Source organism: Vicugna pacos, chromosome 35 (assembly GCF_048564905.1).
Source record: "Vicugna pacos chromosome 35, VicPac4, whole genome shotgun sequence".
Classification (NCBI taxonomy): domain Eukaryota; kingdom Metazoa; phylum Chordata; class Mammalia; order Artiodactyla; family Camelidae; genus Vicugna; species Vicugna pacos.
Window position 1 is genome coordinate 28,076,543 of NC_133021.1, and position 16,348 is coordinate 28,092,890.

Consider the following 16,348-nt stretch of genomic DNA (forward strand, 5'->3'; position numbering starts at 1 on the left):
CCCGATGAATTTCGGTTGTTGATAAATGATGTTCTGTGGCTGACATTGCTAATTACGAGACAGCCCTGCACACGTGCATTTGTGCGCATGGGCTATTTGCTTCTGGTGGTGTCGCTGAAAATAATCAGTAATCAGCAATAAGATAAGAAAAGAGTTCTCTTTGAGCCAAACTGAGGACTAGCCGGGAAGCCTGCTCCCAGGTAACTCTGAGAAGCTACTCTGGAGAAGTATGGTTTCCAGCATAGTTTTATGTCTTGTCAGAACACAGAATGTTAAAACAAGTAATTTCTTCAAGATTTCAAAAAAAAAAAACCAAAAAACCCCCAGAACCAGACCAGCATGGCCAGTATGGCCTTGGCACCTGGGACGGGAATCTTATCATCAAAGGAGGACCAGCATTGGCGTCCCAGGAAGGAGAGGCATTTAATCTTTATTTTTAACTTGGACATTTACTTCTGGTCAGTGTGCCCTTTTCTTTAGTAGTTAAAGCAGATGTAACCAGGTATGTTTGATAGGCCACAAACAGGCTATTTTAGTTAGCATCAAATTCCAGTTAACTCATGTTTAAGCCAGAATGACTTCCCTGTGTCTCCGTATGTGAAAATTTCTTTGATCAGTAGGCATTTTATACCGGCTTAATTGTTTTGTGTTGTCCTCTGGAAAATTCAGGGCTCAGCACCTGGACCACGGGAGGTGTTCTGGCTATAATTGTGGAATGAATATAAGTCAGATATCTGGGTTCAGTTCCTCTCCTAATAACTGCTGCCTGGTGGACAGACCTCTTCCCTCCCCCTTCTTCCTTTTTCCTGCTCGCCAACCTGCTAACTTTTTCGGGACAGGAACTTTTGTCAGGTGACTATGATTTTCACTGCTATGAAAATACAGAGTTTTGAGATTCACGCTCAAGCTGTCAAAGAAGACAGAGCAGACCTCTCAGAGTTGATTAGAATCACAGCCTGAGTGTTCTGAAGCATGTGTTGTGGCATCCAGGAGCAGCCTGAGTTCCTCTTCACAGGGCTGGCCAGTCCTCATTAGCTTGTTAATTGGACAATTTCAGATGTGCCAATTAGCCTGTGTCAGGAGCACACCAAGGAGGGTGGTGGTGGGGAGGTTGGCCACTGCTGATTAGTTCCCAGAGTGGAGACGTGGCCTTTCAGGGGACTTGGGGATGGAAGATAAGAGTGGAGCTTGCAGCTCACTGGCCCCTTTCCTATACTGCCCTTTGAAGGACAGCAGGCAAACAATAGTTGCATAAGCTCATATTTGGAATTTATTAATGAAAACCGTGTTTTAGAGTGTGTGCCAAGTCACTCACTGTATAGTCAAGTCAGCCCAGTGTCCTGCACCTGCTCTCTCTGCAAGACAGTGTAACAGTAATGCACATAGAATCCTCATGGTGTGAATCTTGTTCGATTTCGCCAGCTTGTAAACTGCATGTGGATGAAACTGACACGCCTTTTGGTCACTTACATAGGATCTTGCAGGTGAAATGCTTATCAATGAGGTGGAAGATGTAATTGTGTGTCTGCCATAATACAGAGACACAAACAGTACTCCCATTGCTGAGAAGGACTTTCAGCCACAAAAGTATGAGAACCAGAAATTACAATGGACAAGACTGTTCCGTTTCCTGAACAGTTTAGTTAAGAAACACTAATACTACCACTATGTTCCAGGCACTTTATGAATAATATGTCATGTAATCCTCATAACCTCCCTGCCAGGCAGAAGTTTTTAACCTTAAAAATTTTTGTTAACAATTGGCACAGAGAGGTTAAGTAATTTGCCCCAGGATGCACAGCTGAGAATGGAAAGATCTGGAATTTGAGGCTAAGTCTTTTCAAGTCCAGATGTTTTCCCCTGTACCTCTGTGTATGTGTCCCGGCTAACCAAGCTGTTGCTCTAATATAGTTTGTTTAGGGGTCAAACCAGATAATCCAGGTTTCAGGGCGTAGTCTTTAATCTGAAGTATTTGGTATGACTAAATAATCAAATTAAGTAACTGTCAAATCCCTCTTTGTTCTAGGATTTACAGATTTAAATATAATTAGAATAGATCTTTCCAACTTTTTTTTTTTAAGCCTTTCGTGGCAGAACTAATTTTGGTGAGCAGCAGAATGAGAACGCAGGAAACATTCAAGCAGGAAAATTGACACAGAATTTCAGAACATGCTCAGATTAAAGTCTTCCTTTCTGCAGTGAATTGAGCAGCTGACAACCCAGGGAAACGTCAAATTGACTTTAACTTAATGCTCACTGCTTGGACTTTGTATTAGCAGGTGTTTATTTCACCAGACACAGGTGTTGGATTTCATTAAATCTGTCCATTTCAAGGCTCTTTGAACTTCAGAAAATTCTTGAGATTTTCTTTAACATGTCACTGTCCCTTTCCTACCTAGTAGAAAATCATAGAATGTTGAAATTCTGTTAGGGAAATAAATATTGAAGACATTGCACATCAGGAAATGGACATATTTAGGATCTCTTATGAATGGGCAAAGCATCGAAATAACCTTTTTATCTTCTCACAACAAATACATTTAAGAATTCTATTCTCGGAGCTAACCTCATACTTCCTGGTGAAAGATGAATGCTTTCCCCTCAGACCACGAACAATACGTGGGTCTCTGCTCTTGCACTTCTTTTTTGTTTTGCTTTTGCTTTATAACTTTTTATTTTTTTAAACATTTTTTATTGAATTATAATCATTTTACAATGTTGTGTCAAATTCCAGTGTAGAGCACAGTTTTTCAGTTACACATGAACATATATATATATTCATTGTGACCTTTTTTTCTCTGTGAGCTACCATAAGATCTTGTATATATTTCCCTGTGCTATATGGTATAATCTTGTTTATCTAGTCTACATTTTGAAATGCTCTTGCACTTCTTTTTAACGTTGTGCTGGAGGTTCTGGCCAGGATAGTTAGGCAATAAAAAGAAATAAAAAGCATCCACATTGTAAAGGAAGAAGTAAAACTGTCTTTATTTGCAGATGACATGATCTCGTAGAGAGAAAATCCTAAAAAATCTGCTAAAAATCTATGAGAACTAATATATGAGTTCATCAAGGTTGTAGGATGCAAGGTCAATATACAAAATTCAATTGTATGTCCGTATTCTGGCAATGAGCCATCTGAAAATGAAATTCCGATTATAATAGCATCAGAAAGAATAGAATAGGAATAAATTTACCAAAGAAGCAGAAGACTCAGATGCTGCAAACTATGAAGTGTCGTTGAAAGAAATTAATAAAGAAGCTACATAGAAGTTGGAAACAACTTATTTAATAGTACACAATTTATAAAATAAACTGCAGCACATTAATAGAATGCAACACACTGCAAATTTTAACTCGTGGTGCAGAACATCATTTAAGGGCATAGATAAACGATATACTATTTAATGTGAAAAATAAGTTATCAAATAACATCCCCAGTTTTGTGGAGCAGCGTTTGTAATTATACGCATAGGTAGCGAGCCAGAAGTAGCTACATCAATTACAGTGAGAGTAGTCATCTCCGGGTGTGGAAATGATAGATAAATTTAATTTTCTCCTTCTTGCCTTGCTGTATTTCATACATTTTCTATACTAATCAGATTATTAGTTATCAGAAAAATAAATTTTATGTACAATTTGCGTGTAATAGGATTAATACTTTAATAAAATAAGAAGGCAACAGGAAGATAACCTTACCTTCACATACTTTATTTTACTGTTACTACCATTCTCAGGATAATAATGTTCTTCTGTTGTTTTGATGTACACAAACTGTAGACATACTATATATTAGTTAACTTTCATTGAGAGCTTGAAAAAAACTATATATAGACATTATAAGCTCTTACTAAAAGTTACACACATGTATCCTACAGTGTCAAAATAATTGCTCAGTAATTGCCAGCTGTATCTGTTGGAATGTAAGTTCTGAAGTATTTTATTTATTAAAAAAAATTGGTGGGGGAGGGTACAGCTCAGTGGTAGAGTGTGTGCTTAGCATACACAAGGTCCTGGATTCAATCCCCAATACCTCCTCCAAAAACAAGTAAGTAAGCGTAACTACCTCCCCACCAAAAAAGATACTCTTTAAAAAAAAATTGGGCCCTAAAACCATCTCTTTCAAACCTGCCTCCCCTCACCTCCCATAGCAAGATGCTTTCATGAGTGAGGCAATAGGACCTCTTGTGGGAGAGAAGAAACCTCAGATATTTCTTTTTCTGTTTCTCCCCAGAGCTTCTCTCTTCCTCTGGGCACCTGCCACTTAGCATCTTGCAGGGGCCAGTGCTCTGTGTGGCCGGAGGCAATTCCCGGAGCAGTGGTTCTCTGGTGATGTCCGCTCTGCAGTGATGTCTGTCTCCCATGGCTTCTTTACTGATATTCTGGGAGACTGTTTTGGGGCACTGGGTTGTTTTTCCCTCTGCTTTGCGAGGAGACTTCTAAGCGCTCCTGGTGACTGTAGACTGTTACCTGCGTCAGCCTGGAAACTTACAGGCTTTCTCACGTTCCGCTCTTCCCCCAGACTCCACCTTCTAGATCCTTTGCCTGCAAATAAATGGTGTCAGTAAAACTGGGTAAGAGCAGAGAAGAAAGCCCTGGGATATTCTGATGTGCCTTCTTTCCCCAGAAAACATCTTTGGCAGCCTCCGTGTTTGTGCCTCTGCTGTGTGCTGTTCAGAGGCAGAAGGACGGATCCCCTAATTGCAGAGGTTAAAAGCAAAAGCTAGAACTCATCTCATCTAATGCACCTCTTGAATTAATACACTGAAAAGTGCACCGTTGCAAGGCTTCTGAGGGCCCGTTAGCGGCCCTGGGATTGCCTGGGGCCAGAGGTTCCATTTTTCAGAGAAGCTGTACCAGCATGAAGGTTTGCTCTGAAAAGAAGGACCTCACACCTGTGGAAGTCACATGCTCTGGCCTGAATGGAGTGTGTTACCACGCTCCCCGGGCTCCTGAAAGCTGTTGTTGGAAATTCTGCGTTGTGAGCCTGGATAAAGGTGAGACTTGTGATGCCAATTACAAAGGACATTTCCATTATATCTGCAAGAGTTACATGCCAGGGAGACAGCGACTGCATTTCACGGAAGGGGCTTCCGGTCTGTGTGGTTTCCTTCTGCAGGATCTGGCCGAGGAGGCACCATCATCTGGCTGGAGAAGGGGCTCTTTATTCCCCTTTATTGCCCATTGCATCAGCTCCCGAGTTAAGGGTTGTGTTGCCTAGTGTGTGGTCCCGAAGTGAGCTGAGGGTTTGGGTGGAAGGTGGGCTGTTGCTTGTGTGTTTCATGTGTCTTTCCTGCCCTGTTAGCCTTGAGCGTGTGCTTAGACCTCCAGCTACATTGTGCCTGCTGCTCTAGGGACAGGCTCTTTAGGATACAGATGCTGACCAGGAGAGCGAGACTCGGCTTTGCCCGGTGCCGCCAAGCCGCCGAGTGGCTTCATCCTGGCCCGAGTGGGAACATGACCTAGTTATTGTGCCTCCCAGCGCGTTGGCACAATAACCAGACCTTCCTTCCTCCTCTCCTCGCAGCAAGAATAATTCTGCTGAGCCTCTTGGAGGCTGGAGGGCCAGTTTTAGTAACGTGCCCTTTCCTAGTTGGCTCCTATCCAGTTATTTCGGGTGAGTGTTAATGGCTGTGAGTTTGAAATTTTCGTTTATAAGGAAACTGTCTTTCTTGACCTGGTGTCCTTGTCAACTGTTATTCTGTCCAGAGCCCTTTCCTTTTTGGGGAAGAGGCTGAGAATAAAGTGGTCACAAAATCTATGGCTTTGAACTGTCACCTGTGGTCTTCTTTTTTTCAATGCCTCCCATATGGATTTGAGACAAGGGAAGAGGGTGAATTCTGCATCTGTACTGGTAGTAAGTCTCCCAGAGCCCCAGCGAGGAGGCCGCTTTTCTGGTAGGTGATTTCTTGTTTGTTTGTTTGAGATTTGAGTAGATTTTTATTTCTGAGGTCCATATGTATATATATATATATATTTTTTTTAAATTGAAGTATATTCAGTGTACAGTGCATCAGTTATTTCTGGTGTGCAGCATAATGTTTCAGTCATACATACATTTGTTCATTTTCATTATAGGTTACTACAAGATATTGAATATAGTTCCCTGTGCTAGACAGAAAAAACTTACTGTTTATCTAACTTACATGTAGTAGTTAATATTCACAAATCTTGAACTCCCAGTTTATCCCTTCGCACCCTCTTTCCTCCTGGTAACCGTAATATTGTTTACTATGTCTGTGAGTCTGTTTCTGTTTTGTAAATGAGTTCATTAGTGTCTTCTTTTTCCCTTTTTTAGATTCCATATATGAGTGATGTCATATGTTATTTTTCTTTCTCTTTCTGTTCTACTTCACTTAGAATGATGATCTCAGGGTCCATCCATGTTTCTGCAAATGGCATTATTTTATTCTTTTTTATGGCTGAGTAGTATTCCATTGTAGAAATATACCACAACTTCTTTATCCAGTCATCTGTCGTTGGACATTTACGTTGCTTTCATGTCTTGGCTGTTGTATATAGTGCACCTATGAACATTGGGGTGCATGTATCTTTTCAAATTAGAGTTCCCTCTGGATATATGCCCAGGAGTGGGATTCTTGGAGGTGATTTTAACACTAGACATGGGAGGCACCCCCTGCAGGTGACTTTAAGTTCAGGAGGTGCTTGGTCATCCTGGATGGGATTTCATTTTGAGTCACAGGGGTAACCAGTAGATTGCTCTGGCTTCTTTAGAGGAGTGAATACATCATGTTTATATTCTACAGGACCTTTCATAAAACACTTGCCGCCCATGGCCTGTCCATTTTCAAAGCCAATGCAGAATTTTTATAGTCATCCTGTTAATGATTTGCACCAAGGGGCTGAAGAACTATAAAGTGATTTTGTTTTACTCCCCAGTGAAAGAGACTTCTCTGATGAGTAGAACTCTAGATCTACAAGGGACTTTGCACATATATGGCTTATCCACATGTTTTATAAAGGAAAAAAAAAAACCTGGCACAGAAAAGCTAAGTATGTTGTTCAGCATCACACAGCGAGCCAGGGACAGAACAGGGCCCAGTGTGCAAGAGCAAAACCCAGGTCAGAGGGCAGGGCCAGTGCTTCTGAAGACCCCTGTGTTTCCCATCTCTTGGTCCCCTGACATGCATGTGAAGTGAGGGCAGGAGCATCTCGTCCAGTGTGTGAGTGACGCAGGAGGAAACGGAAGCCCAGAGGGGTCCAGGGACTTGCCCAAGGTCACACAGCTACCGAGCTGCTTATCCTGGTCTGAAATGTGGGTCCAGCTGTGCCCATGGGGCGGTCCTTCTGGCTGGTAGATTCAGAAGGTCAGTGTACTTGGCTGTGGAATGCTGTCTTAGGTAATGTTGACTTAGGAATCAAGTCGATGAGGGGGAGGGTATAGCTCAAGTGGTAGAGCACATGCTTAACATTCAGGAGGTTCTGGGTTCAATCCCCAGTACCTCCTCTAAAAATAAATAAAATAAATAAACCTAATTACCTCTCCCACTCAAAAAACAAAAACAAAAACTAACAAAGGAAAAAAAACTAAAAAAGAAAAAAATACTAAAACTAAAAAAGAAAAAAAAAGAATCAAGTCAATGGGATTCAGTGGGGGGGGTCACTGATGTGCTCTAAGTCTGGCCCTGAGTCAGGGGACGGGTTTCCAGTTCAGTTCTGGCTGCTTCCAGAGTGGACATGTTGAGCCATCACCCTCTCCTGCTAAGAGAGAGGAAACTCGGATCTTGGTGTGTTGGAATCTCAGTCTTTTGACCACTCTGGGTATAGGGGAAGGTTTAACTTCTGTTCCCAGTCGGACTTCTGCCGGGATTCCTGTCAGTCTCAATACAAAATCCAGTACATGAATTTGAAGACTGGAGCCCTGGGAACAAGTTGTGGGTTTGCTTTTCCCAGATTCAATCAGAACCACTATGTAACTGAACTTTCCAGGGGATTGTCTTTGGGAATTCCTGAAGCAGTCCTAGGGGCGGTATCGCATGTAAAGAGAAGGCATCAAGCAATCCATCTTAGAAGCCTGCTTTCTCTTCAGGGTTTCCACGGGGAGGCAATTTCACTCCAGCTGGGATCACCGGTTGCTTTCACATTTTTAATTCTTTTGCCAGTTTTCCAGATGCCTTTGGAAATTCATGCTGACGGTTTTTTTTTTCTCATTCCATTTTGAGTACTGAATATTTTCCTGCCACTACTTAAACTGGCATGAATAAAATATTCCTTTTCAGGATGATGATTTTCAAATTTTTTTTTAAAGAAAAGCAAAACACCCCAGTTGGTGAAGTTGGACAAGCCTTTTAAAACGTCCTCACACTGCCCGTGGGTGAATTTGGGAAGAGGGGTTCTGCCCTTCGATAGGCTGCAGAGGGTCACGGTCAGTGCTTTCTGGTGATATATGAAGGAACCAGTAGAGAACAGACAAATGTGAGTGAATGGAATCGAATCATTCAAGACTCAGAAGATGAGTCCCCTTCCTCAGAACCGTCTGGGCATCTGTATTAATTTATGTGCTAGTTACTGTCCTTAACAATGATGTAGGTCTAAATGGGGAGCGAGTGTAAAATAACAAAAAATACTGGAGCCAAGTATAAAATATTCCATCCACCTGTTCATTCATCCATTCAGGACATTTTTGTGCAGCTCTCACAACACATCAGGCCTTTGAGAAAGACAGACATCTTGCACTCAGGGGACTCACCTCATCAGTGGGAAGAAAACTTACAAACCTAAATGACGGCCGCTGCTTTGTAAGAGGCACATTGGCAGGTAATGAGCGGCGGCGGGTCCCGAGTCCAGCGAGAGCAGCAGTGATTTTCTATTTTGTGCAGACGTTATTTTGTATATACTGTATATGATGACTTCGGTGAGCAGTGACTGTTCCAGAAGTGCTCGGGAAAAAACAGATTTCAGCGACACAGGCAACACAGCTACAGAAACAAGTGGTACAGGCTACAGCTGAACAGATGCGTCTCACTCAAGTGATGTTTGATAAAAACGATTGAGTTTGAAGCTAAGGTTAAACAGCTTATGGAAGTGACAGGAGAAAATCAGGATGAATGCATAGTGGCTCTATGTGACTGTAATGGAGATATCAACAAAGCTATCAATATATTACTGGAAGGGAATTCAGACAACTTCATGGGAGACTGTAGGAGGGAAGAAGAAGAATTTTGGAAAAGAGAGTTCAGAAAACAAAGAGAATAGAGAGAAAAGTGAGAGAGAAGTGAATCATGGGCGTGGAAATAACAACTGGAAAGGAAGAGGTGGCAATCGTGGGAGCGAGTTTAGGGGCAAAGAGAATGGAATTGAATGCAATCAAGGGGACAAGCCTTCAGACCGCGGAAAGCGAGCTCATGGTAGAGGATTTGGACGTGGCAGAGGGAGAGGGGCAGGAAGATTCTCAGCCCAAGGCATGGGGACATCTGATCCTGTGGACTATTCAGATTCTCCATCTATAGATGGGTGTGGGACAAAACCAGTAGTTTGGGAAGCTGCTCAGAATGGTGCAGATAGGGGAACTGGAGTCTGGAAGAATTCTGTGGAACAGTGGACAACAGAAGACTGGACTGAAGTCTTTCTGAAACAAAGGTCTTCACTTCCTCGTCTGTTCCAGCAGAGAATCATGTCACACCTGGGCAAAGTGTTGATCTGGTAGCCTTGCTCCAGAAACCTCCTAGTCAAGCCTCAGAAGTCAGCTCCGTTGAAACTTCCCAGCAGCAGGGTTTTGGCCAAGCCCTTATCTTCACGAATTCTGAGCACAACAGTCAGATGGCACCAGGGACTGGCAGTTCTACCACTGTCAACTCCTGTTCTCCTCAGAGCCTGTCATCCGTCCTTGGGTCAGGATTTGGAGAGCTTGCAACTTCAAAAATGGCAGACATCACCAGTTCCCAGATTTTGGACCAGCTGAAAGCTCTGAGTTTGGGCCAATTTGCCACCACCCTAAGTTCACAACAGAATAGTACAAGTCCCCCCACAGCCACTTCTTGGGACCTCAAGCCCTCAGCATCCCAGTCCTCAGTCCTTAGTCATTTTGACTTTGGATCTCAGCCCAAACCATCCACTGTTCTTAGCCAGTTGAGCCAGCGGCATCAGCACCAGATGCTGGCAATCACTGTTCCTGCTGGGTTGGAGTCCTTTCCTTCTCAGGTGAAACTCCGAGAGTCAACAGCCAGAGACAGTAGTACCTCCACTGTGAACAAACTTTTGCTGCTTCCAAGCATGACTGTCGAAAACATCGCTCTGTCTGCTCACCAACCACAGCCTAAACACATCAAGCTCCCTAAGCGGCGAATCCCTAAGCGGCGAATACCTCCAGATTCTAAGAACCCAGCTTCTGCAGTGGAAATGCCTGGTTCAACAGATGTCGCAGGATTAAATGTTCAGTTTGGTGCCTTGGAATTTGGATCAGAACCGTCTCTCTCTGAATTCGGATCAGCTGCAAGCAGTGAAAATAGTAGCCAGATTCGCATTAGCTTGTATTTGAAGTCTTCAAGTGATTCTTTGAATATCTCTCTCCCAATGACCAGTGCAGCACAACTTCAGTGCTCACCTCCTCCAGCCTGACCAGCTCATCTCTGAGCCCCACTGGCCCAGTAACCGCATCTTCCTCCTATGACCAGAGTCCTGTGCACAGCAAGACCGCATACCAGAGCTCTGTGAGTCTGTCAGAGTCGGCTCCAGGAACCGTCCCGAATGGACATGGTAGTTGAAGTCAGCAGACAATAGACACTTCTTCATCCGTTCCAGCTCCAGAGACAGCCCCGCCCTCTGCCCTCTCATCTGTGGGCTCCCTGCCCAGCACCACCTCCTGCACTCCACTTCTGCCCACCACGTCCCAGCACACTGCCACTCTGCCTGCCTTGTCCCAGCCTGGTGACCTGTCTGGCAGCCCCCTCTCTCAGCTAAGTAGCTCCCTCTCCAGCCATCAGAGCAGCCTCCCATCTGCGCACACAGCCCTCTCCTCCAGCGCAGCACACACACATGTCAGCGTGGAGAGCGCCCTCCCCTCCAGTCCTCAGCCACCTTCTCCACACCAGCAGCCTCTGCCTCAAGTGCCCCGTCCTCAGGGCTCAGCCTGCCGAGCAGCATGAGTGCAGTGCACAGCCTCCGCCTGGGCGGTACCGCCGTGAGTGCCCCCAGCGGCAGTGCCGGGGCCACGCCGTTGGTGACCTTAGGCAAAGCACCCCCTAACCTGCCCCAGGGGGTGCCTCCCCTGCTGCACAATCAGTACCTCGTAGGCCCCGCAGGACTGCTTCCCGCCCACCCGATCTATGGCCACGACGAGCTCCAGATGCCGCAGTCACGGCTGCCAGTGGATTTACTGTGGGATTCCTTTTGCTACACCCACAGCCCTTGCCAGTCGAGATGGGAGCCTCACTTATAACCCATATTCAGGTGATGTCGTGAAGTTTGGTCCAGGTGACTCTGCATCCCCTGTGCCCCCCACCACATTGGCTCAGCCACAGCAGAGCCAGTCGCAGCCCCACCACACAGCCAGCAGCCCTTTCTGAATCCTGTGCTGCCACCTGGCTACAGCTACACTGGCCTCCCCTACTACACAAGCGTGCCCAGTGCCTTCCAGTACGGGCCCACCATGTTTGTCCCTCCAGCCTCAGCCAAGCAGCATGGTGTGAGCCTCAGCACCTCCCCCACCCCTTTCCAGCAGGCCGGTGGTTACGGCCAGCACAGCTACGGCGCAGGTTATGACGACCTGACCCAGGGGACAGCAGCGGGAGACTACACCAAGGGTGGCTGTGGTGGATCATTGCAGGCACAGAACAAGTCTGCAGGTTCTGGGCCTGGCAAAGGAGTGTCCGCATCTTCAAGCACCAGTGGTCTCCCTGATATGACTGGTTCTGTCTACAACAAGACTCAGTATTTTGACAAGCAAGGATTTCATGCAGGGACCCCTCCACCGTTCAGCTTGCCCTTGGCCTTGGGCTCCACCGGGCCCCTGGCTCCTGGTGCAGCCCCTGGTTATGCACCCCCACTGTTCTTGCACATCCTGCCCGCCCACCAGCAGCCTCACTCACAGCTGTTACACCACCACCTGCCGCAGGATGCTCAGCGTGGCTCCGGTCAGCGCAGCCAGCCCAGCTCCCTGCAGCCCAAGTCACAAGCCTCCAAACCTGCCTACGGCAGGGCAGCTCCCCTTTTAAAAAAATTGAAGGTGCTCTTTCATCTCAATGAGAGCATGTCTCCAAGCAAAGGCTCCTGTATTTTGGTTGTCCTAAACCAGGTGGGCGACTGTTTCAGAGGTTTTCTCTTTTGCCCAACTCCATCTAATAAAATCTGAGAGCCAAAAAAAACCTAAATGACTACCATAAAATTTAGAGAAGTAATAAATTCCACGAGAGAGAGAAAGCAAAGAGAATTTAAACCCAGCATTCTTCTATATATTACCCCCCTTTATCCTCATCCCCGCAGGGAGATCGGTTCAGAGATGTTAATTCTCTGACACAGCGACATTGAGCTAGGAAGCCACAGGGCTAGGGTGGGGCACTCCCGGTGGGGCACTCCTCTGCCTCCCCTATGCAGAGATGCAAGGTGTGTGAGTTCAGGCACGGAGACGTGAACTCCATCTGCAGGGGAGCCCTAGGGGACCAGTTAGAGGAGGAGACAGCCCTTGAGGCTTGCAGGGATGTCCATCTTTGGAGGCAGGAACCACGGGCAGGATGAACAGACCAGGGCCGAGCACCACATGGGCGATGGGAGGGTTGCCATCCAGGGTGGGACTCAGGTGGGTGTGAGGGATGCATGAAAGAGCCAGTAGGAAGTAAGGTTAGAAAGATCAGTAAGGGGTCAGGTCATGATTCATTTTGAGTTCTAGGCTAAAATGTTTCTAATTTTAGCTGGTGATGCAAGCCATTAGAATATCCAGGATGTGGTGATACAAACTACTAGAATGTAATAAATTGGGAGTTCAAGATCTGCAAATATTAACTACTATCTATAAAATAGATAAACAACAGACTACTTCTGTGTAGCACAGGGGACTATATTCAATACCTTGTGGTAACCTATAATGAAAAAGAAAAAGAAAATGAATCTATGAATGTGTATGTATACATATGAAACATTATGCTGTACACCAGAAATGGACACATTGTAATCTGACTATGCGTCAATAAAAAAAGAATGAAATATTCTAATGTTAGAATACTAGAAATCGACCTCAGGTCTGGGGTAGGGGACCCTGGAGCTGGGAGGTCCTGCAGGCTGGGAGCAGAGCTGGGAGGCTGGCACAGATGTCCCACAGAGGCAGGGCTGGAGGGGACGGCACAGGGAGAGAGCTGCTTCACCTGGGATCTGGGACAAGCAGGGTTGGGTTCTGGTGCTGTCCCAAGGGACCTTCCCATTGCAGCCAGTGCCTCTCCAGTTTGACTCAGGTGTAATTTCTAGCTCCTTCCTGATGGTAGCTAGGATGGTTCTTGGTTTTTATGTAAACACCTAGCGCATAATCACCTTTTGTTCTAAGTGCTTTACAGAAACTCATTCACTTTTAATGACTCCCCTGTAGAGTAGACTCTGATGATTATTCCCATTTTACAGATGAGGAAATGCAGGCCATGATCAGATCTTTACTTTAAGCCCGGCCCTCATTTTGGTGTTGACAGTACATTGGAGATTCACATTTTACTGCCTTCCCCTGTGTTCCGACTCTTTCTCTTCCTAAAAGGAAACAATTATTTATTGTGTCCATTATTTTACTCTGTTGGCTGCTTGATCCACACGGTGGAGGCATCTAGAATGAGATTGGCCGTGGGGTTTTACATGACATTGAATTAGAACTGCTGACCCAGGAGGATGAGAGGATATTGGAGTGGGAATGTCCAGACAGGTCATCTGCGAACTCAGTTTTGGTCCAGCCTTTCCAATGCAGAGATGGGGAGGGATGTGGGGAGGTCAGGTGGTCTACAAGGGCCATCAAGGTAGGGCTGGGATGCAGGGCTTCTGACATCTAGTGCCGAGACGAATGTTCTACTATGTTAGGAGAAACTTCCTAAAGAGTAGTCTTCAGTAGCCCACAGCCCAGGCTTCTTAAACGGGCATCCAGGGTGGACTGTCCAGGGTGGACTGTCGAGATGGGGGATGCTGGGCATGGCCCTGGGGCCTAAGTGGCCTGGCAGGGAGTAGCGGAGGGATCTCTTCCTCTCACTGCTACTGTCCTCTCTTTACTCTCCTTTCATCTTCATTGTCTTCCTTCTTTTGTCTTGAAATGAAGAACTTTGGGAATTGTTGCCAAAATTGTTATTTTTCTGATGGGTGCTATTGAGGGTTTTTTTTTTTCTCAATATGTTAGCACTGTGTCCACTGACAGTGTGTTCACATTCTGTTGCTCTGGAATTTCCAGGAGGGTCTCCTCCTTCATCTCCTTTTTGCTGAAAAAAGCAGCCCTCCACTAGAGACACTGCCTTTCCTTCCAGGCCCCCACGGAGCAGGGGCTGTGCGGACAGTGTTTACTTTTGCTCTGGCTTCTTATCTCTGCTTCTGTTCTGGGCCTCAGCTGGGCAGATCCTTGACATGGCCTTAAACAAGCACTTAAAATCTTGCTGGAGTTCAGAGCCAGAGTCGGGTTCCTTGCCCCGTCGCCGGTTCCTCCGGGCGGTGCCCTGTGCTCTCCTTCCACAACTGTTGCTGGCTGGGTCCCGGAGTTCAAGGCCACATCGGCTGCCGTGGGCACTGCCCATAGGGCAGGCCGCCTGCCTGCCTTGCGCTTTTCCCCAGGCTCACGTTTTTAACTCAAGTGTCATCCCTGGGAATTGAATTATGGGCCCAGGAAGAAGCAGGTTTTCTGCGGCATCTCCACGTTTGGCTTGCAGCTGTGTTTGTGTGATCTTAAGACAATTTCTCTCTCATCTCAAACGTGGTCCGATGGCTGACCCAGCTCAGCTGTCGCTGCCGGTAATCTTGGTTTTAATTAATCTTTCAAAGAAACAGATTAAGCTGATTGCTTCACAAGCTGCGTTTTGGTGTGCGTACCTATCAGCTGCCTTCCAGAAGTGATTAAAAGAAGAAATTTTGTATGGGCTTTTATGCCCACTTAAGATTATTTTTGGATCTTGTCTCAATGGTTTATTTCCATCTTCTGCCTGTTTTAAACAGAAAAACTGGAAATGAGGAAAGGGGCTGGCTTTGTCTCAGTCTGGGTGTCCTTAGCTTTGGGACATCTTTGCTCCTGTCTGCCTGGTTGGCCATCTCCCAAGGAGCCTTCCCAAGGCAGACAATCGGGTTGACATCACTGAAGTCACACCTTGTGTTGATTTCAGGGGATGCTTCTAGTCCTGTCCTCTCTTTAGCCCCAAGCGTCCACAAATAAAGCATCTATTCCTGACCTACCCAAGCCAAGGTGCATGACCGCTGCACCCGAGGTCTAACTCCAGCCCTGGATTTCACAGACAGGGTTGCAAGTTTGTCTCCTGGTCTGTGGCCCTCTAGGCTGTCCTCCTGGAGGGCAGGTGTAGAGTTTCCACCATCTCTGGATCCCCAGGGCCCAGGATAGCGCCTGGCCCAGCCCAAGCTGTTCAGTGAGGGCTTTTTTGAATGAGTGCATCTCCTTTAAGTCTATGGGAAAGTTGACAAAGGATGCTAAGTGTTGTTCAGAGAGTCAGGGTAGAAAAGATGTTGGCCTGCAGCTATGTTTTGTTTGGCCTGCACGCTGTTTTAAAAAATTTTTGAACCAATAGATTAAAAAAAAATCAATTGTACATGGAAAAATTCAGATTTCCAGCTTCTCTTGCAAAATGTTAAGACCTGGAACTGAGGGGTAACCTACCCTCGGAGGGGGCTGTACGGTGCCTTTAACTCACCTAATGCCTAAAATCATTTGGTCAAAAAAGAAAAGAAAAGAAAAGAAAAGAAAAGAAAAGAAAAGAATCTGCCTCCTCACATATTTTGAGTTGATAGCTAAGATTTTTCATTGTAATTTAAGAGTTGCAAAGGATGTTATTTCCAGCTTATTGTGAATAGTGACATCTCTAAATAAAACAATTCCATCATTCTCTTCAGTATAACCAGTGGAATCTAAATACCATAGAGACTGATTGATACCATTGTCATTCCTGTAAAAAGTGCTTAAATAGACTCCTCTTTAACCATTGGAATTGCTACCTCATTCTCTTTTTAATTTGAATTCATATTCTATCCCCACAGAATGTTATCCTTGGGTGTTGCACGAAGTACGTCTCTCCCTGTCAATTAAATTTCCTGTGGCTATAAGGGCCTCTGAAAAGCCCTTGTATTTACGTTACTGGGGTTGATTACTATTATATCTTTGAATGAAATATTAACGCATTACAGATGCCCATAAATATATTAAAAGGAGAAGGTAATG

The 16,348-nt window shown here is 45.4% G+C and overlaps 1 protein-coding gene and 1 pseudogene across 3 annotated transcripts in view; both read left to right on the forward strand.

Moving 5' to 3' along the window:
* CAMK1D (calcium/calmodulin dependent protein kinase ID) overlaps positions 1-16,348 on the forward strand; it is a 341,195-nt gene that overhangs the window by 20,665 nt on the left and 304,182 nt on the right. The gene's annotated exons all lie outside the window — the stretch shown is intronic.
* The window catches only part of LOC102526196 (ubiquitin-associated protein 2-like), a 63,891-nt pseudogene continuing 56,353 nt past the window's right edge, over positions 8,811-16,348 (forward strand).